The sequence below is a fragment of the Dipodomys spectabilis genome, unplaced genomic scaffold (genome assembly GCF_019054845.1).
Source record: "Dipodomys spectabilis isolate Male_0828 unplaced genomic scaffold, ASM1905484v1 ptg000231l, whole genome shotgun sequence".
NCBI classification, from domain to species: Eukaryota; Metazoa; Chordata; class Mammalia; order Rodentia; family Heteromyidae; genus Dipodomys; species Dipodomys spectabilis.
The window spans coordinates 4,288,001-4,312,533 of NW_024870908.1; positions in this window are offsets into that span (position 1 = coordinate 4,288,001).

Below are 24,533 nucleotides of genomic sequence, written 5' to 3' on the forward strand. Positions count from 1 at the left end.
TGTGTGCCGATTCTTGCTATGGACTTGGCACAGAGTGGATATTTCATTTCTATCTGCCCAACGATGTATACAGGATGGACAATACAGGAAAACACAAGAGGGAAAATGTCATTCCCCATGTCTGTTCTTTAGGCATACGCATTTTAGTTGTCCTGAGGAAACTGCTGTTGCTGGTGGTCCTGTATCTTTCCCGAAATATACTGTACAGATGAGTGTGTGTGCGTGCGTGTGTGTGTGTGTGTGTGTGTGTGTGTGTGCGCGTGCCTGTATCCACATCTATTCAGATGTGTAACATTCTCATACATGGCTTGTTTTCTCTGTCCTTTACTATCTATCTGTCCTCCTTACTTACTACTCTTTTATTTTTTGGGGGGGATGTCCGGTCATGGGGCCTGAACTCTGGGCCTGGGCGCTGTCTCTCAGCTCTTTAGCTCAAGGCTAGCGCTCTACCACTTGAGCCACAGCGCCACTTCCAGCTTTTTTCTTTTTGTTTATGTGGTGCTGAGGAATCGAACCCAGGGCCTCAGGCATGTAAGGCAAGCGCTCTACCACTGAGCCACCTTCCCAGCTCCCCTCCTTACTTCGTATCATGGACAGGCTTCCACATCAGGATCACACCATGAAGAACAGCTTTGAATTTTACATCTCTGCCCATTACACAATCGCACACACATGCATACACGTGTGTGTGCGTGTGTGTGCGCACCCCCCCACCCCCACAGTATCATAGCCATCCCCTATTGACAGACTTTTGGCAGTTCCCAATATTTTGCTCCCATCGACATGGCTGTAATTAATCATGCAGTGTTCGCATCATTTCTCACGAATGCAAGTCTATCTGTGGGATGGATTCCTAGGAGTGGAATTGTGTTCGTACTTAAAAAAAAAAAAAATCAATGCTTGGCTCGTTCAGCCTGTACAAGAGGGGAGGGGGGCCGTTTGAAGCAATGCTGATGCAGAGGGCAGCTGTACTACTGTGTATCATTATGTCACAATTAAAAATGGACTCATTATACAGCTAATGAGGACTTGCAAGGAGTACAGACCCGGAAGAAGTCCTGCCCAGCACCCCCCTCCCTTCTTGTGTGGAGGCTCAGGGGCTCAGTGTGGTGGAGGGCTCTGGGGGTGACTATCTGATAACAACAGCATAAGGCCTAATTAAACACAGCCTGGAGGGGCTGGCAAGGTGGCTCAGTGGTAGAGCGCTTGCCTTGCATGCATGAGGCCCTGGGTTCGATTCCTCAGCACCACATACATAGAAAAAGCCAGAAGTGGTGCTGCCGTGGCTCAAGCGGTAGAGTGCTAGCCTTGAGCTGAAGAGCTGAGGGACAGCGCCCAGGCCCAGAGTTTAAGCCCCACGACTGACAAAAATAAAAAAGCAGCCTGGAGGGCAGACTCTGACTCCTCCACTCTGTCCCAACTGAGGTCACTGCTGTCTTCTCGTGTAGTTGGGGCTGGGGTGTGGGGTGGGATGGGTCAGGAGGGCGAAGATGGCGGAGAGAAAGGAGATACTCCTTTCCCTCAAGGCGCCGTTCTAGGGTAACTGGCTCCTGCATTCACTCATTTAAAAGAGTTTACTAAATGCCATCTGTGCGCCAGGCTGTTCTGAGGTCTGAAATAGGATTCACAGAGTTTCCTGGCCACACGGAGGTGATGATGGCTTGGCAAGGGCTTGGCCTGGGGCCTGTCACCCGGTGGGCATTGCTCATCATCAGAGCGGGGACAGGGACTTGGTTCTGTCTGGGGGAGCCGCAGTGGGCTGGGGTATTTGCATTTACTTTGAAGAATGAGAGTGATGGTTTGCCTAGAGAGAAAGGGGGTGGACTGTGAGGCCCGCCAGGTGAGAGGCAGGCAGAGAAGGATGGGGGGTGGTGGGGGCGGGGTGGGGGGGCGGGGATCTTCCTATTCGGATCACACTCTTGATTTTCCGCTCACCAAGGGAGTGGTAGGGCTCCTCGGCTCTCCCCTTGTTTCCCATGCTTGATTCTTTCCTGATCTCAGCTGGAAGACCTTTGGCCCATCTAGCCAGGTCCTCCTAAACTTCATCCTACACAAGACTTCCCGTATCCCCACAGCCCTTCTCACTCAATGACCTGGATATTGTTTTTTTTTTGTTTTTTATTTTTAGCAAAATAGCCCGCAATAGACCAACACTTTTTGCTCTTCTTGTGTGTGTGCACGCGCACACGTGTGCATCTTCTTTGTTGTTTCGGCCCCCTTATGGTTTTTAATCATTCTCGTTTTGACTTGATAAACGAGCCTCGGCGCCTCACAACTTTCCTGCAGAATTAGGATAGCACAAAACGAAGTGAAGGCAGCGAAAACAGCCACAGCAACAACAAAGCTCCCAAACCATCCTTTCTGGTAGCTCTAGCAGTTGTGAGAAGAGGAACAACAAACAAACAAAAAAAAATGAGCCTTCTCTACACTCAATAAATCATTTTGTCACCTTAATCTTTTATTGATCTCAATAAAAGTTGTATTTTGTTTCTTAACAAAAATTCACCGGGGAAGACACCCTTGTACAGGAGGGGGCATGATAAGACCCGCGGCCCATGCCATCACCTCGATCGTTATTTATGGGAGTGTGATGGGTTTGAGGGGGCCGGGGCGGTCAAGGTGTACATGGCAGGGGGGAGGAGGGCTGGGGGAGGGAGGCGGAGAGACCAAGCATCTGTTCTCCCAAAGTGATGCATCGTATTTTAAAAGACACACTTGACTCCAGGTAGCCTCAACTCACAGACAAGACTCTGAAGCTATATTTTATGCCGGCTTTTATAAACATGTCATAAACACCCAGCTTCTCCACGCCGAGAAAGCGAAGGCTCATCTGCTGATAGGTAACGCATCTACGCGGCCAGTTAAATTTAGAACACGGTCATCATCGGGCTCCAGGCTGGTTTGATCTCCTGAGGAGGATTATCGACACAAGTTCCTCAGGAAGAATGAAGAGTGGCTCATCAGAGACCAGGCAGAAGGTGTTTGTTAAGGTTTGGAATAACTAGGTTCCCCACTCTTGCTGTAAGAGATAAAGACATCCTAATAAAGATGGCCTTCGATGTTAGTATGTGTGTCCTCTTAGATACCCTTGGGGTGAGTTAAAGAGGAGAGCTTGGTGATTTGAACTTTAAAAAAAAATTAAAAAGAAAACAAGAAGTCAAAGAGAGTGCGGCACACACCCAATGTCTTTCTCTCTTGTCGACTGCTTGTGCAGAATTCAGCTCGTTTGGTTGGCACCGTGGTGCAGAAGGCCTTGGCATCTCCGTGCTCTAGGCTGGTTCTGTCTGTGATCCTGCCCTTAGACCACCTGGTATGAGTCGCAGCTGGCAGAGGTGAAGGAGCATGCCCAAAGTCATCCACTGGGAAGGGCAGAGGGGAAGTCAGGAAGCCGGGGCTCTACGGCTCGAGTTTCTTACGGGGTCATTTTTCTCTGTCGCGCTATAATTTTATCATTCGAATTCTCCCGTTCTCAGGGATCCTAGGGTGCTCTCTGCACCCCTAGGTTCAGCTTTCACGGTGGATATCACAGAATCATCTCTGTGTTGAAGAAGCATTCCCCAGCGGGATCTACACCGACACCCACGGGAAAGGGCTTTCCACAGAGCTTTGCCTGGCCAGGCATGATCTCCTCTCCACTTTGCTCTGCTGGAAGGGAGTGAGGATGGGCTGCGTGGGCTCATTAGCATACCTCACCGGGTTAGGCCAGAGAAGAGAGGGATGACTCAAGAAGGTTTTGGAGATGTCTTTCTCCTAACACACACATCCGCATGCACACACGCACACACTCATATGCAGGGATTCATCCACTGGCTGCTTGTGGAAGGTTCAGGGCTGTACACATTTTGGGAAATGTAAAACACCGTATAAACAAAAAAGGGGTTGTTAGTAAAAAGCAGATGCAGCGTTAATTGCACGTGTAAGAGCAGCATAAATAAAACAACACACGCACTGGAACTCCCTTTTATGAGACTCAGACTTTATGAAACTGGTTTCTCGGCAAAAGTACAGAAAAAAATATATCACAAATTACCAGAATTAGATCTTTAAAAAAAAGTGTTTGGATCGATGCTAATGGAGCCAGTGATTTTTTTTCCCCATGCCTCATTCTTTGTCGCTCGATAAATATTTGCTGGAGGTCTGCTATATTCCAGACTGTGTGTTCAGTGCTTATGAGCACGGAGGAATATTCGAGTCTATCTGGGTACTGTGGCTCAAGCTTGTAATCTTAGCAGCTTGGGAGGCAGACATTGGGAGATGGAGGTTCAAGGTCCAGCTCAGATAAAAAGGAGTTGGCGAGACTCCATTTCAACCAGCATCAGGGTGTGTGTGGGTGGATATACCTACAGCACAAACACATAGTGACAGAGTGTAATGGTGCATGCCCATCATCCCTAGTGATACGGAAAAGCCCTAAGAGGAAGGTCAGAAGGTCACCGCAGCCTCAGGCTGGCCAGGGCATTCAACAAGAACCTGCTTTGAAAATAACCAACGACAAAAGGGGCTGGAGGCATGGATCAAGTGGTAGAGTGCCTGCTTAGCAAGCGCTGAGGCTCTGACTCAACCCCTAAGACTGCCAAAAAGATTAAAAAACAAAGGGTCTCTGATTCTTGTCTTCAGGAGGCTCCAAACTTAAATACATAACTAGGGATGTGGATGGTGGTGGTAGGATGGTCAACAATAAGACAGTTTTGCTTGTATGCATGACAATGCTGTGCTATGAGGGTACTGTGTGGGGACCAGGCACATAACTGAACATTTTACAGTACCCAGGACGGCCCTCTATAGCAAAGAATTATTTACCCCCACGCATTACTATCACCAGGCTGAAGAACTGTGTATCGGAATGCGAATCAGTGAGCTTTGCTCTAAGAGCGTGTGCAAGTTCGATAGGAGCTCAGAAAGAGCAGCTACACCCGGCGTTGCGAGATCAATGAAGCTTGATTCGTAGATCAATAAAGCTGGCTGGTGTGGAAGCAGCAGAAAGGCATTCGTCATCAAGGGAGTAGAGTGTGCAAAGGTCCAGTGGTGCAGGAGATCAAAGGTGGGTTCAGGACTTAGCCTGGATCAGTGTCTAGGAGGAGAGGCTGGGAGGAAGGGGTCACTGTTGAGATGACCTTCTAGTGTCATAATCAGCATTCTGGAAACTAACTTGATCCAAGGCCAGCAAACAAGGACCATACTCCCTCTCCTGCTGCTTCTTTGCAAATAGACCCTTCTCCCTAAGAATGGCTTTTGTGTGTGTGAATGGTTGGGGAAAAAAAAATTCAAAGGAGGATAATATTTTGTGACACGTGAAAATGTGATGCGATTCAAATTTCAGCGTCCATAAATGAAGTTCCCTGGAACCCAGCTACACTTATTTGCTTTTTTATTGTGGATGATTGATCTCACATTACGACGGCAGAGTCGAGTAGCTGTGGCAGAGCCCAAAATATGTTTTATCTGGTCCTTTGCAGGAAAAAGCTGCTAATGCTTGAATTACAAGGTGGTGAATGTGTGATTATATTACAAAAGTCTCTATCCTAAGCAGTTAGGAAGAGGGTCTGGAACTTGGAAACATCTAGGTGAAAAGCGTTTGCTAATCCCAGCAAGGTATTTCCTTGTTTATTTATTTATTTTTATCATTCTTGTAAAGGTGATGTACAGGGGGGTTAGAGTTGCACAAGTCAGGTAAAGAGTACATTTCTTTTTGAACAGTGTCCCTCTTTCCTTCTACCTCTCCCAATTTCTCCCTCTTTCCTCCCCCACAAGTTGTATAGTTCACTTTCTTTCTTTTTATAATTGTAAAGGTGATGTACAGAGGGATTGCAGTTACCTAATTTGGGTAATGAGTACATTTCCTTTTGAACATTCTTATTCTCTCCCAGTGTTCCCCCCCCACCAAGTTGTATAGTTCACTTTCAACATAGTGTCTAGTGAGTATCATGCTACATTCATTCATCCTTTGTCCCACCATTTCTGGGCTCTTCCCTTACCCTCCCTCAAACAGATAAATTTACAAACAAGACAAAAGGCACAGAAAACAAAACAGCAACAAAGGAAAAAAACCCCCAACCTTGTATTTCTATTTTTTGAAGTTCACGTCAATCAATATTTTATATAATCATATCAAGCAAGGTATTTATTAAGGTAGTGTAGCCACTGACACACAGGTAGGTTGTGATGCCAGGAACACGTGAACCCACAGATCTAGTGGCTTTTAAGGCTCGATGACCTGACATTTACCACCAAGGTAAATGTGTCAGGATATGCTAGGGAATGCTGCAATAACAAATGAACCCTTAGATCTCCATAGCTCTCAAGGTTGGTTTTTCTGTTTTTAATACACGCATGAAGGCAATGTATCTGTCAGAATAGTCTAGGGTTTGCTGCAGTAACAAGTGGACCCAGACCTTAGTGGCTTTCAAGGTGCATCTGTTCTCCAGAATGTATTGTAGGCTGGTTGAGGTTCTGCTCCAGGCCATCCTCATTTCTGGATCTTGAATGACAGCACAGCCTCTGTCTGGAAGAGTTCAGCTCTGTGCCGGAGGGGAAAGTGGATGTAGTATGTGATTCACATGCTTGGCTGTTGGATTATGCCAGAGGGAGGGGCACTATCTTCCTATGCACATTCTCCTACACAAAGAAGCTCTTGTGATCATTCCCCAACTTGACAGGCAGACACGGGTAGCTCCCTCCCTCGTAAGGCTGGACACTGCAGACACTGGTAGACCTAACAGGGAAGGAGAAGAGATCCATCCTCTCTTGCCATTTTAGGGAGAGCATGGGTGAGTAGAGGTGGGCAGAGTCTAGGCTCCCCCGACCCCCAGGCCCTTCTTTGATCACTGGAATGTTAGTTCCTAGGAGGAGGGCTGGGGGAATAAGACAATGGGATTTTGGGGGTCAGAGGTGATGCATGGCTAGGCACCATGCGAAGTGGGTACGAATCTCAAGACTGGTGGGAGGAATTAGAGATGACATTCAGTGTGGTTCTCTCAGTGCTCAGCACGGTGCTGGGCACAGGAAAAGGTGTTATTAGGATTTCAGCAGGGATTCTTTCCCTAGTGGATTACGTGGAACCATTGTGAAGCTCATTCACCTTTGGCTTTGTGTGCCTTTGGCTGTGTGGTCATTGTAAAAAATGATAGTGCATGCGTGTGCACACACACATGTGCACACACACATGCACACACATGCGCACTTTCTTCTACAGCTCAATAACCTAAATATCTATATTCAACCCACAGTTACTTTTGTGTCCAGGCAGGGCCAAGATGCTACTAGCCTAGAGCAGATTTCTAAGTCATCGGAATTCTGTTAGGATTCCTGTCCTTCGGGTGAACAACCACTCCACGGTTTCCATGGTGCTAGAGACCCCCAGCACTCAAGGTGTGTGTCACCGCTCAGGACTAGGTGTCAGGGACCATCCATGCTGCCCACATCCCTGACAGGGGCAGGAGAGAAGCACACAGACATCACAATCATCACTGCTGACCTTGAGCGACAGGGCTCCTCCACCTAGACTTCGTTGAATCTCAGCTCAACGGAACACAATTTAAAATCACACACTCAGACGTCAACCTTAGTGTTGGCTTTATAAAGTGAGTCAGTTGTGGAGGCAAATGTCATTCATTTGTTCGACAAATATTTGAATTTCTACTATATACATATACATAGATAATGTATATATATATATATATATATATATATATATATATATATATATATATACACACATATATATGTATATCTCCCAGCCATTGTTCTAGGGTTTGTGGAAGGAGCTGGAAATAAGACAGAGTAATTCCATGCCCTTTTCAGAAGGGGGGGGGATGAGCATCAATAGATTAAAGAAACAAGTCATATAAATATATTGGCTTATAATAACTCCAGTGGGAGAAGAGAGTAAAAGCAGGGGGAGGATGGGTAGGGTGTGGAAAGTGATGTGTGTCTGTGTGGTGTCCAAGTGTCTCTGTGTTAAACAGGATGATAAGAGAGCTGTCTCTGATGAGGTAGTACTTGGTCAGTAGTATGATTAGGAGAGGATTGAACCATGCTGAGATTTGAGGGGATTCATGAAAAGATGGCAGGAGCGGAGCTGCCTAGGGAGTGAGTTGAACTGAGCTGAGTCAGAGCTGGGAGGCAAGTTATGTGTGTGTGTGTGTGTGTGTGTGTGTGTGTGTGTGTGCGCATGTGCATGTGCGTGTGCGTGTATACATCCACACATACATGCATATATATATATATGTATATATATATATATATATATATATATATACGTGTGTATATATTGTTATTGTGAAGATGATGTACAGAGGGGTTACAGTTATATAAGTGAGGTAATGAATACATTGCTTTTTTTTTTTTTGGTTGATTGTGGGGCTTGAACTCTGTTCTTCATCTCTTCAGCTCAAGATGAGTGCCCTGCCACTTGAGCCACAGTGCCGCTTCTGGTTTTCTAGTGGTGTATTGGAGATAAGAGTCTCACGACCTTTCCTGCCTGGTCTGGCTTTGAACTGTGATTCTCACATCTCAGCCTCCTGAGTGGCTAGGATGACAGGTGTGAGCCACTGATGCCCAGCTGAGTACATTTCTCTTTGAACAATGTCACCCCGTCTCTTGCTCTCTCCATTTTTCCCTCCCATCCCCAACCACAAACTGCATAGTTCATTTTCCATGTAGGATCTAGTGAGTATCACTGTTGCATTTGTTGACCCTTTGTCCCTCCATTCTGTGTCCCCCACTCTCAAATAGATGAACTTACAAATAAAACAAAATGTGCAGAAAACAAAAATGGATTCAACAAATAATAAACCCAGTTGTTTCCATTGTTGGAGTTCATTTTGATAAATATTATTTTATATGATCATATGAACTTGGCTATTGAGCCTTTGTGATCCTCTCCTAAGAATATCCTCCTTTGGTCTCATTCTGTGTGAATATATAATTTATCATGTCCCAGTTTATTTTTTGTCCTTTACCATCCAGTGTGTTTACTTGTCAACTTATAGGCACATTTTATGTGATCACAAATGAGGGAAACCATGCAACCTATGTTTTTTGGGGGGTCCTGGCCTACTTCACTTAATATAATATTTTCCAAGTCTTTCCATTTCCTTATGAATGGTATAGTATCATTATTTCTGATGGAGGAGTAGAATTCCATTGTATACACATACCACATTTTCTTGATCCATTTTTCCACTGAGGGGCATCTGGGTTTATTCTCATATCTTGGCTATGGTAAACACTGCTGCGATGAACATCGTGGTTGTGCTGGTGGCTTTAGTATGACCTTGCTTATGGTCCATTGGATAAATGAGGAGGCAAATCCTTGAAAGATGCTGTGGAGTGAATGAAGGGAAGAGGCCTGGATACAGAAACTGCAGGACAGTGTTTGGAACACTGGAACAATCTGATTTGATTCTTGTTTTCGAAGACTGTCAGTGTAGCTTCTCTGTGCTGGGATGACATTGGAAAAGGCAGTATGGTGAGGAGGTAGGTTCACTGTTTGGGAACCTATCTAGAAGTTAGGGTAAATAGAATTTGCCCAAGGATTGGGTGTGGAGCATGGATGGGCGAGAGAGAGGCAAACATGGAAACAAAACCATGATTTACAGAGACAGCAACTGGGGGCTTCACCTATGGAAACAAGGAACCACGGAGGGCGGGGAGGGGGGGATGAGTAGGCTAGGCTAGGCCAAGAAGTCTGAATCTCCTCTACAGAATCTGAGCTATGCGTCCCGGAATGACTTATATTCTTGTAACACTTGACATTTTGCACAAACAATTTCATGTCAGCCTTACAGAGTGAGACGAGATGGATGCTATTTGTTTCCATTTTGAGAATGAAAATAACCAAGGCTTGGAGAGGGAAAAAGAGGAACTCAGAGATGGCGTTATAGACAGGACTATTTTGAAACATGAGCTGAAACCCAAATTCAACTAATGTAAGCACGGAGCTCAGCGGATGGGGTCTTGGGAATGGGTTTTCTGAGGCTGTGGCTGTTTTTAGTCATGTCCCGGATTAATGGTGGTGACGATTGTCCATTTGTCTCTCTACTCTGTCTATCGTAGAGTTTCTGAGCCCCTAGAAGGAGAAGAACTTGGAAGGTCATGCATATATTCTTCTAGATTACCTTCTCCCCCATCCCTGGTGGAAAGACTGCAATCATGTCACCGCCAGACTCATACAGATGGAAGATTGAGCGTTCGGTGAGTTGGCTGGCAGTCTCTAGCTTAATTCTGATCAGGGAGAGGGGGAAATCTATCGAAATGCTATCACTTTCCTGCCAGAAGAGATTGAATAAGAACTTTCTATTTCCCGAAGAAGCAGTTTTTCCTGTAGCTCTTCACCGCCAAGACCCTCTGGGATCGGAATCTCCCCAGATGAATCCAGCTGGAGTCCAGTGTTGTTTCCAGAATGTCCAAGCTCCTTATGAGAGCACTCTCCTGTTCCTAATCATCCATCTACCTGCAGTTTTCTGTCTCAAGACCACAGTACTAGAAACTTCATGCTTCAAATCCATGTTATATTCCTAATGTTATATTCTTTCAGAGAGTTTCTCCTTCTTACCTTGTGTCATCTTTCCTGTAATGCCTCCTATTTGATCGCCTTGTCAAGCTCCTATTCATCTTTGAAAACCATATTCCAGAATCATCTATATAGAATTTTTTTTCTTGAACTCAGAGCCTGGGCTCTGTCTGGGAGCAATTATGTTCAAAGCTAATGCTCTACCTCTTGAGCTACAGCTCCACTTGTCTTTTTCTTTTAAGTGGTTAAATGGAGGTAAGAGTCTCATGGACTCCGCTGCCCAGGCTGGCTTCAAACGGCAATCCTCAGATCTCATCCTCTTAAGTAGCTAGGATGACACTGGTGCCCAGCCACGCAGGCCTCTTTTCAACTGGTAGAATGTCACCCTGTGTGGCTTTCCTACTGTGCTCTGAATGTAATTTCAAATGTGGCAGTTGTGTCCACAAGCTGTGTCTTGAGCACCTGTCTCCCACTTAGAACTGTCTAGTTCTGGAATATGGAGAACAGAGCTTCTCCATAAGTATACGGCCAGAGCTCAGGCCGGGATCAGGCACATCCTAGTTCAGTGCTGACTGACCCAAAGCTCTTGCTTCTGGATTCCATGGAGGGACTATCAGATATATCCATCTGAAGACTCCTCTACATATTCCAAGTCCACACTGGATTTAGTAGGCTCTCCAGTGGGCAAATATAACAACAACAATAACAACAATAATAATGATAAACAGCCTAGCATTTTAGGATATGTATTTAACAGCATTCACTCAAAGTTTGGCCTCTAGTATCTCATCTTACCTATCCAGCTACTCTTGGAGGTGGATATACAAGGATTCTTATTTTACAAGTGATGCACAGAAAGGTTAATGATTTGGCCGAGGTCACAGAGCCCAGAGCGGCCCAGACCAGAATCCAAACTCTGCTCTCTGACCCTGAGCAGAGAGATCCGGGGAACGCATAACTTAGACTAACCTGTGGTCCCTGCTTTCTGCGGTATTGTCTGTGGCCTTGTCCCTCACGGTCGCCGTGGAGCTCTTAAATACAGAAGAGGTCTGCGGGAATTGCTCCTCCCTGCCCTTGCTGTGGAAGGCGCCGAGAGCCTGTGGCAGGGTCTTCAATCTTTTTCCACGCTCAGTGACTTCCAGCCTTGACCTTAAGAGTCGTGAAGACGATCCTTAGAGGGCTGTTACTCAGAGGAAAATTGAAATGGTCCCTGTGGGGAATGGGGGGAGAGGGGGACTGCGGGAATTGTAGTTCCAACCTTCTAATTTCAGCCCAGAGAAAAGAACCAGGCTAGCGGCCCGAGCCGCAAAATTAGGTGAGTTCCATTCATTTTTGCCTCTCTTTAAGAAATATGGGCCCTGCTCTAAAAATCTTTTTTTAATCTCCTCTCTGGTCCATGTAACAGGAAATTGGTCTCTGCCATAGGCCAATAAATCTCCAACTTTTTTTTATTGAATATTAAAGAAAGTCTTCAAGTCAAGCTCAAAAAAAAAATCTCTGGGCTTGAAGCTTCTTATATAATGCCGTAGCTCTGATATCTTGGGTCACAAAAGCTTCAGAAAGGAGAAGAACAATGGAAAATCTCTGCAGGTCAGCGGTCACCACCCCCGCGCCCATCCTACCCCTCCAGGAAGCTTTAGAAATAATAGCCTATTACCCCCCAAAAAATCTTAAACAAAGCATTTCCACTCGGTCTTGCACATTATAATTGAGACAAGAGGGATTAACCAGTGGTGGTCTCTGGATTCTTCTAGAACAAGCTTGAAGCCATTTTGTCTCAGAAGGCCAACTGCTCAGTTTTTGGCCTTGAAATAATTAGGACCAGTGGTAGCTGCTGGGCGGTACTACCCAGACACCTTTTAAAAGATTCCATCTGTTGCTCACAGTATTGCTAGCGGACGTAGCCTGGCCAAGTTACTCTCTTAGAGATGTGCTTGGCCTAACTAAGAAAGCTTATGTGCCAAGCACTGGTGGCTCACGCCTGTCATCCTAGCTACTCAGGAGGCTGAGAGCTGAGGATCGTGGTTCAAAGCCAGCCTGGGCAGGAAAGTCCGCTAGACTCTGAGCTCCAATGAACCACCAGAAAACCAGAACCCAGGTCTTGAGTTCAAGCCCCACAGCAGACAACAACCACCACAACAAAACCAAAACCAAAACCAACAACAAAACCCCCAAAACTTCATGGCTCAAGGGTGTATTCTCTTCCTGGGAACAGCCCAATTTATCTACCATAGGCGAATAAATCTTTAATTGGATAGTGTTCAGAATAGAGATCTGTGTTCATCTCCCCTATCTCTGAAGGCCATCAGTACCAGATCTCCTGGGGTCAACTCAAGTCTTCATTGGAAGACTTGAGTTCCAATTCTTCTCTTGCTCCTCATCGGGTGTGTGTGTATATGTGTGTGTGTGTGTGTGTGTGTGTGTGTGTGTGTGTGTGTGCGCGCACGCGCATGCTTGCATGTGCCTGTGTGCATGTGCTGGTATTGGGGCTTGAACTCTGGGCTTGGGCTTTTGTGCTCAAGTCTAGCGCTCTACCACTTGAGCCACAGTTCCACTTCTGGCTTTGTTGGTGCTTAATTAGAGATAAGAGTCTCGTGGACTTTTTCTGCCCAGGGTTGGCCTTGAATTGCAATCCTCAGATCTCAGCCTCCTGAGTAGCTAGGATGACAGGTATGAGTCACTAACACCTGGCCTGTGGCTTACTTATTTGTGAAGCAATCATGAGAATAACCTCTCTCCAATATGGCTTTCCAGAGGAGTTGATGGGATGATTTATGTAAGATCCTTTGTCCGTGCCCAGCACCCTACATTTGAACTTTTATTTCTACTCTGATCAATAAACTTCGGAATCAGAAAAATAACTTTTAGCTAGAGATCTCATATAGTGACGTATTTTGGTCCCTGAAACCATAGACTACCAGACTAGCAAGGAACACTGCTTCAACACGTCTGGGGCAGGCTGCAGATCCTCTAACTCCATCCGGCATCCATTTAACTGCTGCTGCGCACAGGCCAGAGACAGGGCAAGAATCAGTTTCCTTTGTCCAATTTAAATTCTTATCAAAAATCGGGCAGTGAATCCAAATATTCTTCTTTGTTCTGTCTTTGAACCCGCCTGCATTATCATCCTACATTCCAGTAAAAATTAAAACAAACAAACAACAACACTGCCAAAGCACCAGTGGCTCACATTTGTAATCCTAGTTATTTAGGAGGCTGAGGTCTAAAGATTGTGGCTCAAAGCCAGCCTGGGCAGGGAAGCCCATGAGATTTTTATTTCCAATTAACTAGCAAAATGCTGGAAATGGAGCTGTGGCTCAAGTGGTAGAATGCTAGTCTTGATCCAGGATCGTGCCCAGACCTTGAGTTCAAGCTCCAGGACACACACACACACACACACACACACACACACACACACACACACACACACACACACAGTCTCCAAGACTGGCTAGCAAATGTAGCAATATATCTAGGAAGAAATGTATTTAAAGGAATATTCAGTATTCAGCAACTCTATTAGAACAGTACCTGGCACTTGATAATTGCTACGTAAGTATTGTCATTGTTACTGTTATTGCAATTACTGCTATTTTATTCCTGCTATTTTATTACTGTTATTAATATTAGCTTCTCCCCAAGTCTTATGAGCTGCTTTTTTTTTTTTTAACTCCACACCTGTTTCCCCTGCCTTTTAGAAGACATTTCATCTCCCAGGTGCTATAATTTGAACGCAGGGCCATCAAGTTGGCCAGACAAAGGGCTCTACCATTGGAGTCACACCCTCAGCCCCTTTATTTTACTCTATTTTTCAGGCCCGGCATGGTGCCTTGGATCAGCAGCTGGGTACAGGCCTAGCCCACCGTGCTCCTCCCCCTGCGGCCGTGTTTAGATGCCCTGGATTTAATATTCATGTTCTCCCTGGCATTTCAGTTTATTCACAGTTGTGTCCCTGTGGCCTTCTTGTCTTTTCTCCCACCTCTTGTTCCCAGTTTAGCCAAACCATCATTCCCTCTTGATCCCTGAGCTTAAAATTCTCTTGGAGAGGAGGGGCATGGAGACTTGGGGGTCAGCTGAAGAGGAAGTCAGAGATTTGTGAAGTCCACGTCCGTTGGAAATCAGAGATGCTCTTCAGCAGTGGCTTTCCAGGGGCGGGTGCTTAAAGAGGTTAATTTTCAGGAAGGCTTTCCAAGACATGACTTACTATCTTTGTTCTAAAACACAACACGGACAAAAGAAAACAAAACAAAAAACACAAACCCAGTCCTGCCCAAATGACTGACCTACATCTATGTTTAGACTTTCTTTCCTTCTCTGGAGAGGGCCACTGGCTGTCTCCCCCCACCTCCCCCCAACATGGATTGTTTTGTATGATACCCTCCCCCTCAAAAACAAACCCCAGCAACGATGTGTTCGATAGACTCCAAAGTAATCTTCAGCTTGCAATCCCTTCCCTTCCCCCCCCCCCCCCCAAAAAAAGCCAGCTCTTTGCCGGATCCCAAATGGTCTGAGGTTGATGGATTGTGGGTGATTTCTACATCAGTACACCTTAGAGCCCCAGAGCTAACCCTCTGACAGCATTAGCATAAAAGATTTACATTTATGTTATGAGGGCCACACAAGAATAATAATTTTAAGATACATTGCCTTGGCTGCTGGTGCACCCTGGGAAATCTTGCGGCAGCAGGAGTCAGCCGCACTGTAATTACAAAATGGCAGAGCAGGAGAAGGGTTTAGAGGCAAGCAGCTAGAGACCGAAGCCATCTGCATGCCGTTGCGGGTTGAAATTACAGTAATATATGAAGACATTACCTGAAAGAAAAAAAAAAAAAACCCGGCACCATTTAAATGATTTACTCTTCAACCCAGGCAAGCTTTAATTTAAGGATAAAGTCATTCAAAAAGCTAATCTGATAGGGGAGGTATTATTTCACACCGTTAAGTTAATTTACAGTAGCTGATTGTTTTGGTTGCTTCCGGTATTATTATCTTCCCGCAAACAGCTGATCTACCAGACAGAAACAATATACTACTTAACCCGGTGTCTTAATTCAGCAGGCCAAGGATATCTGTGATAAAGGTTTGTTTAGAAGCAATAATAAGAAAGTTAAGTGGGGGTGAGAGGGGGGGAGAGGGGAATGAGCAATTAAATAGACAAATGAATCAGCAAACCCTGCAGCTTTGTGAATCTGTTTGCTAGCGTTGTTTATTCCCTGGGTGCCTCCCTCCTTCCTGAGTTTCTCCTGCCCGTTGGTCCTTGTCTAGCTTCCTTGGCTGTGATTGGTACTGTATAGCTTGTCGTGGTGGCTGAAAATGACTTCTCTGTTGTCACATTGATTTCTCTTCTAATCTGGGGGATGGGGGGAATCACAGGTTGGGGGCTTGTGATTTCGTTGTACTCTCAGTGGTCTCTGCTTTCCAAGGAAAAGAGGAGCTTTGAGGTTTGTCCCTTTTTAGGGGGTGGAGGAGTAGCACTGGAGCTCAAACTCAGTGCCTCGTGCTTGCTAAACAAGGGCTCTGCCTGGTGAGCCATTCTTCTAGTCTCTATTCCAGGAAGGGCTTTACTTTTTTTTTTTTTCTTCAAACTGGTCATGGGGCTTGAACTCTGGGCCTGGGCGCTGTCCCTCAGCTCTTCAGCTCAGGCGAGCACTCTACCACTTGAGCCACAGCACCACTTCCAGTTTTCTGGTGGTTTATCAGGGAATCTTACCCAGGGCCTCATGTAGGCTAGGCAAGCACTAAGCCACATTCCCAGTCTGATAACCAATGTTAAAGGAAAGCAAGACAAATATCTGGCAGAAAGAACAGGAAAGAAATCACTCAGCTGGGCACCGGTGGCTCACGCCTGTAATCCTAGCTACTCAGGAAGCTGAGATCTAAGGACCATGGTTTGAAGCCAGCCTGGGCAGGAAAGTCTATGAGATGCTGATCTCCGATTAACCACCAGAAAACTGGAAGTGGAGCTACGGCTCCAAGTGGCAGAGCACTAGCTTTGAGCAACATTACTCAGGGACAGCACCCAGGCCCTGAGTTCAAGTCCCAGTACCAGCACACACACACACACACACACACACACACTCACAAAATCCTCAGGAATAGTACTTAACAATTAGAAGGCAGAAGTCCCTTCTTATTTGGATGTGTGTGTGTGTGTGTGTGTGTGTGTGTGTGTGTGTGTGTGTGCGCGCACGCTTGCGCGCACATGCGCATGTGCATGCGCACGTGTTGGTACTGGGTCTTGAACTCAGGGCCTTATATTCTTCCTTGGCTTTTTCACTTCAGGTCAGTGCTCTACCACTTGAGCCACACCTCAGCTCTTCTTCCTTGAGTTCTTATAGCTTAGGCACAGAGATAGGTTGGTATTACTCTACTTCACCCTTAGGCTATGGAGGAATAACTCGGATTCAAGAGTGTCATCAAGAGTAGACGAAGGCATCCCTCCCTGCATGAGCTCCACCATTTCCCCAGGTGGTCCTCAGAGGCTCGTGTCCCGTGGAATCCCCTTCTCTCCGGGTTGAATGATCTCCTTGAGACTGTCACAGCATGATCCCAGAATTCTAACGGATGATCTTTAGGATTGCGTCGTCTGCTGCTCTGCCCTGGCCCCAGCGTTATGTCGGGAAGGGTGGACTCCTGCTGTCCTCAGGGTGGGTTCCACTGAATGCACTGTGTTATGGCTTTGGGAGAGCAATGTCACCTTTGCTTGGATATTTTTTTGGTAATATGGGAGCCAGTGGGAGTGTGGGCATTGCACATATTACACGATTTATTCTCAGTTTGATAGTTCTTTTTCATCTTCAATTTCCACCCCAGTGAGGTCAGGAGGGGAAGAGCTTATCTCTTCGTCTTTCCCTTTCCTATGGTGTGGCCTGTTCCGTGCCCGGCTCCCCTCCGGCTCCTGCGTTAAATCCTCGCCCTGCCTCCACACGCAGGATCCTCTCACTCTATTTGACCTGGCTCTGAGACACAGACATTCGCTTCTCACGTAGTAAATAATGCAACGGAAGTCATTTTCTCCCTAAGATGAGTTCTTCTTTCTCTGAAGAAAAAACTTTATGTAATTCTCCAAATCACCCCCAATACGGTCTGATGCACCAGAACTCTGCATAAATACTCATTCCACCAACTCATCCAGGAAGGCATAAGCTAGCAACAACAACAACAAAAGCACCCAAACAAATGGAGACAAAGGGACAAATATGTGTGTGAGTATAAATATATATAGTATATATATGATATATATATACTATATATATACTAGAGAAAGGGTCAAAGACAGTGGGAGAAGCCCTCTCTGTAGGGAGGGCAAGGTAAATTGCTTTTTCTGCCCATGAGAAGTTTTCATGCATTCTTGCACTCCGTGCCTTCCGTGGGGCCGCAGGCCATGGGTTTTCAAAGAAGATTTGGTTCTGCTTTAAGAACCTCCCTTCAGCATTTGGGGGAGGAAATGAATCTGGAGGGAAGAAAGGCCAAAGGAAATCACTCAGATGGCAGGCCACATAAATTAGGAGCCCGGTTAATCCTGTGGGCTGTATGCCGCTTGGTTTTTATTTCTGGCCTGATTACTATAAAAGCGAAGACAGCATTTGTGAGGGTTGGAGGACTTAGAGTGACCAAACTTTTCCTGAAAAAAGGGGGAGCATGGATTCTGATACCTGACCCACACAGCAACCTTTCCCAACCTATCCTTTTCAGGAAGATGTCAACCAGCTGATACTGTCCACCAGGGAATTTTCTTTTCTTTTCTTCTCTCAGTGGATCATCTGCATTAGGCTGTGAGCTCCATGAGGGTGGTGGTCACAGGAGCTGAGGTTGTCTTGGATCTATCCCCATTCTTGGCACACAATGACTGCTTAGTTCTGTCCATTAGCAAGCATTTCCATACAGTGTCATCTTAAACAGGTGCATGTGGGTATCTGTCCCCTACTAGCCATGGCTCCCTTTTGCTCTCCCAACGTGCTCCACGCCCCATCCACTGGCGTTTGGGCGGCTTCTCTCATCTGAGAGATGATGGTGATTCTTCACATCGGAGGCGTTCTATTAAATATGGGCCCCAGATACGTTCCGAAGCACCAACTTCTATCCCAGACGCCACGTCCATTTGACAAGACTGAAGTGGATTAATGAATGCGGTGGGTCTATCTTCCACCCAGCTGTCTTGGGTTGCAATGGAGACCAAGAAAAATCCATTAGATTATACCGAGAGATAGCCGAAAGAAAGTTTAGATTAAGTTTATCTCTTGAGGCAATTTTATTAGATAGATTAAGTTTCTGTTCATCTCTCCAAAGACCGTAGTAATAACCAGTGTCATGACTTTCAAATCCTTCGGACTGCAGAGGGTAATCAAACATGGTTGTCTTTTTATCCCTCTCTTTTTCTTCTTAGTATTCTACAATCCTGCCTCACGCATCTGTCAGAGGGCTGGTATTAAGGGGATCACTGTTGACAAGTGATAGTACAAATTATGTAATGCTGATGACATTTCACTGTCTCCTTTTGATCTGCAATTCCCACTCTCAATCACTCCTTATTCTACCAAAAAAAAAAAATATTGAAAGAGAAAGGCAGCCGTGGACTGCCACCGGATGCAGTCCCAGAGCCCCAGGGGGCAAAGAGGGGGTGGATTTGAAGCATACAGGAGGCTTCTGAATTAGATGTGGGGCCTGGGAAGATGGGCTGAGTGACAGAAGGGGAAATTGAGGTCATCTTCCTACAACAGGCCTGTGGCAGCTGCCGCTAGAGACCATGTTGCTTACAGTCCCATGGAATATTTGACATGTTGGACTTACGCTGCCAATGGGCTTTCCGGTTCCATGCACGCAGGCTCCCTGTGAATTCTCCGCCATGGGAATTCTCCTTCCAGGCGGGGAATGGATGAAGGGTCATTTAAAAGAAGCGATGGAATTAGCTTTGTAATAGGAGTGGGGTGGGAAGGCAGGCACCAAGGTCTAGCTATTACGGAGGAGTGAATACTAAGATTTGGGCCCGTCAACAAGAAATCTGGTAATTGGAAATAGATTCCAAGGCTAGTAAAAGGGACTGTGAGGGGAAAGGAGAGCATTCTTCCTTTCTAATAATTTTTTATTACATATATATTTATTGTAAAGATACTGTACAGAGGGGTTACAATTACATGAACAAGGTAATGAGTGCATTTCTTATTGAGCATTGTTACCCGATCCTTTCTTTTTCCCCTATCATCCCTTTTCTAATAATTTTTCCCCCCTCTGGGAGGAAACCGTAGAGGGGCCCCTGTGTTTGTTAACACCCTTAGGCTTTCTCCTTACGTTCTCCTTCTACCTCCCTAGCGGGCAAAGGCCGCATGGCTGTTGGCGAAGATAGGCTTCCAATCCAAGCCACATTAGCTTCTAGTAGTGACTTCAGATCTTCGCTTTACTGCAGCACATTGTGGTTTTTAATCATCTGCCAACTGAGAACAGCACCATAACCTTACAAAGACGTTATAACTTACACAAAGAGGGAGAACCCAGCATCTCGTACTTTATTAATAAGGACAATTCACGCCAGCTTTATGCCACCTGTCCCCTGGAGTCAGATTTGTTCTGGGACTTTACCTACTGTCATCTGACACATATCTATGCGATCAAGAAAATCTTTCACAGGACTTTTTTGTCTTCATTTATTGTCCCTGAAGGGCTAGAGCAATGGATACGGTGGGATGGGGTTGGATATCCTTAGCATGGTTAACTTGAGTAACTCTTCCAGTAGATTCATGAATCCCATCAACATTTATTAACCACGTATTTAATGATGGTATGATTTAATGGTAAATCATACCAATAAAGCTTTGGTTGGTATAGATTTGTCATTTCACATTGATGGAATGAGCTTTGTTTCATTTATGTTGGTATTTCCAGGATCTGTCATGGCTGGTATCCAGAACTCCAGTAGTGGTTTGTGAAGGAATGAACAGGTAAGTAAACGCATATAAACCACTTTTTCTTTTTCTCTTTCTTTCTTTCTTTCTTTTTTCTTTCTTTCTTTCCCAGTCCTGGGGTTTGAACTTGGGGCCTGGGCACTGTTCCTGAGCTTCTTTTACTCAAGGCTAGCACTCTACCACTCGAGCCACAGCACCACTTCCAGCTTTTTCTGTGTATGTGGTACTGAGGAATCAAACCCAGGGCTTTGTACATACTAGGCAAGCACTCTACCACTAAGCCACCTTCCCAACCTTCATATCTTTCTTAACCACTAACCCTAAAAGGCAAGGTTGTTACTGGAAAAGTCTCTCAAGGCTTAGGAAAACACTGAAGATCATCAGTCAAGTCTAGGTGAAGAAATAGTATTCAAGACCACATTTCACCACGAGGTCTTCTTTAGAATACCAAGTAAAAACAAATATAATTTTATTAATCTATTTTTGCCTACAGCCCTAGAAAAGCCCCATGTCAAAAAACCCCGCCTCTAAATTATGCTTTGTCTTCCCATTATAAATTTTATTAACTACTCTTTTATTAGCAATCTTATTACAGTTGATCTGCACATGAATAGAAACAATTTACAAATGATCAGGGCTGGATTAGAGAAGTCATAAACTCAATGCAAATTGTTACAAATTATTTACTGGCTTAGCACAAATCTGCATATAGATTGGGGAAGTCAATCAGAAAGGTACCTTCAGGTATTCTCCGCAAGATATGATTTTGAAGATAGTTGCAGACAGCTGTGCATCGTGCAGCATAAAAATGAAAATAAATAGATTCATTTGTCAAATACACTTAGGTGTGGGTCTTCTCATTTAATCAGAACGATGGAGCCCAGGATGTCAGAGGAAATGGGAAAAGGGTAAGAAAGGGGGTGTTGTGATTCCAAGTGGGTTTCCTCTACATATCAGGTCAGGAATCAGAGACACACAAAGGGAATTTTGGAAAACAAAAAGCAGAAACATTGACCCAACATGTTGGAGGATTATGAGTGTTTCAACTCATTCATCTTTGGGCAAATCTCGGAGATAGGGAAAACCAGTAGCATTTTTGTTTGTCAGGTGAGAGAACTGGTTTCTTTTCTCTTAATTTTTTTTTTTTATTTTGCCAGTCCTGAGGTTTGAACTCGGGACCTGGGTGCTGTTCCTGAGCCTCTTTGTGCTCTTGGCTAGTATTCTACCATTTGAGCCACAGCGCCACTTCTGGCTTTTACTGAGTAGTTTATTGGAGATAAGAGTCTCACAGACTTTTCTACACTCAACCTTGATCCTTAGATCTCAGCCTCTTGAGTAGCTAAGGATTACAGGTGTGAGCCACTGGCATCCAGATTCTCTATTTATTTATTTCTTTATTTATATATTTTTGGGTCGGTCATGGAGCCTGAACTCTGGGCCTGGGCACTGTCCCTCAGCTCTTCAGCTCAAGGCTAGCGCTCTACCACTTGAGCCACAGCGCCACTTCCAGCCTTTTCTGATTATGTGGTGCTGAGGAGTCGAACCCAGGGCCTCATGCACGCAAGGCAAGCGCTCTACCACTGAGCCACCTTTGCAGTCCCATCTCTCAATTTATTTTTTAATTCCTAGTAACTTGGTTCTTCTCTCATTATTTTTGTCCTTTTAATTAATTTTTTTTCTTTTTAACATATTAGTGTTTGAACACAGGGCCTTCTGCTTGCTAGGCAGACTCCCTACCCCTGTGAGCCACACCTTCAAGTCCAGCTTTTTGGCTTTTAACAGACATGAGCATCTTCACTATTAAATGGAGGCACCACTAATAATGAGATTTCAGATGTTTCCCTCACATGAGGGAATAATGGAGTAGTCACAGAACAGGTTATGGGCTATGGAAGATTTTGGAGGACACAGCAAACCAACCAAGAGTTGCGCTGTGGATGCTTGGCAGGGCTTTTCTTTCCTTTCTTTTGGTTCTTTGTGTGGGTTATGTCTGTGTGCGGGTGTGAGCATGCCTGTGGGACTTGAGTGCTTTTCAACCAGCAAAGGACTCAGATGTCATTCAGCAGCAGCCGTGTCCGTGCACAGGCTGGCTCTGTACCCAGCCCTTCTCTCTCACTCCATTAACCGATACCCCACTGGCTGTGGCTGCCACATTCATTAAACTTCCCAGCACTTAGTGTTTCAGAGCCTGATGACATGGGCACCTCAGGATGCAATCTAGAGTTTGGAGCCCATCAGGGAGTTCGGGCTGTTAGCAATCTTGGGGCTTTCTGAGGTGGTGCAGAATGAACTTAGCCAAGTCAATAGGATCTCCGCGGGGGACTGAGGCCGTGACACTGTGGCTGAGATGCTGTCCCTCTCGGAATGCTCAGCCGAAGTCCTCAGGAGTTGAATTCAGATGAAATGGAAAGGTAAACTAATTATAATGGGGCCATTTGGGCTCTTGTGGTTTGGTTGATGTCAGCATTTCCCGACAAAACCCGCTTTCAATGTCGCCCCCCCCCCCCCCCCTTACTATTCACTCTAGTTCTGAATACAATTCCATGATAAGTTCTGACAGTTAGACAAATGGGCTTTATTCTTAGGCATCCTGTATGCTCAGGGATAAAAATGTGTCATACACACACACACACCATGCACATGAATATGGTATTTACACACACCCCATGCACATGAATAATATGGTATTTGTTCAAGGTGGTTTCAGTTGTAAACGACAGAAATCCAAATCAAACTGGTCAAAAGGAAATTTTGAGATTTGTTCAAATTAGAAATGTAGCTTGGGAGTGATGACTTCACTCCAACGTGAGACTCCAACGTGTTGTCAGGATGTTGCTCCTCGGGCTGGCCATCTCTTGCATATTCTTGCTTTATTTATTCATTTTTCTCACAGGGCACCACTGTAAGGTAGGCAAGATGGCTGTCAATAGCTGTGGAGTAGAGAGTGTCCGTTAATGTCAAGGGAGAATGATTGGCTTTTCCTGAGATCACATGTCCAACCCTCAGCCAATCACAGCAACTTTAGGTGGGATTAAGAGTTGGCCTGGCCAATGTCATACACTCAATGTGACTGACAGCCTTTCCAGCCAACCAGAAGTAGAGAACCAAGGCTCTGTTGTTTCCTGACTGAGTTTAGGTTCCTGTGCTTTCTGGTTTCTCCAATGTGGAAGGTAGCCATGTTGCTTCTCTCACAGGGATACTTAATGGCTGCATGAACTGGACATCTAATGGCCATTGTTTTTAGGTGCTGCTACTGGGGCTTGAACTCAGGGCTTGCTTGGCCTTTTCTGCTCAAGGTTGATGCTCTACCACTTGAACCACAGCTCTACTTCAGCTTGTTGGTAGCTAATTGGAGATAAGACTCTGGCAGACTATTCATGTCCAGGCTGGTTTTGAATCATGATCTAAAGATCTCAGCCTCCTGAATTACTTTAGGTTTGTTTCTTTCTTTCCCTCCTTCCATCTTTCTTTCTTTCTTTCTTGCTCATGCATTCCATTCTTAGAGCATGTAGTGTGAAGTGTAAATTTAAAAATCAAGTGCTCTTGTATGTGTATGAATAGCTCCAAACTCATCACTTAAACAATTTTATCCTGGTTGTTTTTGGTCATAGATCCTCATAGAAGAAGACCTCTCTGATATGAGCCAGTTGGGTTAGCCATATTCTCTAGTTGATAAAAATTCTAACTGAAGGCAGACCAGGAATCTTTGCATCTGGCTTGCTTTGTTTGGGCTTCTTCTAGCTGAGTTTTATATTGAGTTTGTCATCAACAAGTTTTATTATAAGCCATACTGTTTAACGAGTAACTTCAAGAATTCAAGCCAATTAGTAGGTTTATAATGGGACGTGGTTGAAATTATAACACAATGTTCCCAAATGCCTGTCAAACTTGAGTATCAGAGACATGTATCTCTACCTGATTCAAGCAGCTGTCAAATTTTTAATTTTCTGAAAGTGGTGTCTGTCTTTGCTTTGGCTGCCAGGAAGCTCAGAGCTGATTACCATTACATTTAGCAAGTGCCTTAGCACGTTAGTTATGCATTCTGCATGGATAAGATTGTCCCCGACCAAATCTTTGTTTCCTCCTTCTCATGCCATGTTTACTCTAGTTTTAAACGTGCG